Source organism: Limulus polyphemus, unplaced genomic scaffold (assembly GCF_000517525.1).
Source record: "Limulus polyphemus unplaced genomic scaffold, Limulus_polyphemus-2.1.2 Scaffold818, whole genome shotgun sequence".
NCBI lineage: Eukaryota > Metazoa > Arthropoda > Merostomata > Xiphosura > Limulidae > Limulus > Limulus polyphemus.
Window position 1 is genome coordinate 333,399 of NW_013666428.1, and position 849 is coordinate 334,247.

Sequence of the window (849 nt, forward strand, 5' to 3'; positions counted from 1 at the left end):
CTGTGAATTATAGCGTGTGTTTATAAAAGTAGTTAAGTTTAAAGTGACTGTGGAAATTCTGTGTACTGCAAAGTTGTATCGAGAAAGAATAAACTAATTTTAATTAAGAAAGGACTTGTATCGCTGAAGTTTCTCGGAAAGGATTTCTAAGGGAAATTAACAAACGACCAGAGACGTAACAGCATAATACATTATATATATTTATTGTTAATTTCATTGACAGTATTTGTTATAGTGTTTAGTATGTCAAATTATTTTTTATTTTAAATATTATATTTTAACTATAGAGATTGTTTTGCATTGTAACCTTACTCTATGTATTTAAGACTAATCTAAATCTCCTAAGCTAGCCATACCTTGCGAAATATTATTAGTATTAAGGTCGAACATATTGTTACGACATCGAGGTCACGTGACTAGTATCACGCCACTAACTATCGAGCTGATGGGCATAAAAGACAGACAGAAAGTATACTTGGCTGACATTGAAGACCAATGCATATTAGGATTGGACTATCTACTACCGAGGAAGTGTGTAGTTAACTTCGATAAAATGACGATTGGAAACAACAAAGGCTAGACTCCAGTAAGTGTTGCTACACCCGTTGATCTGCATGTCACAGCACTTAAATCAACTACAATACCCCCTATGTCAGAGAAGATAATTTGGGGAAGGATAAAAGAACATCCCCATGGAAGCCCAATGCTTGAAGAAGCAGTGGAAGACCCATCCAGTCCAGCGGATTTGAAGATTGGAAGGTCACTTGTAGCAGGTCGTCAAGTAGTACCTATAACAGTGGCCAATTTCTCTGAATATGAGCAGACACTTAAGGAAGGGGCGTTGTTGGG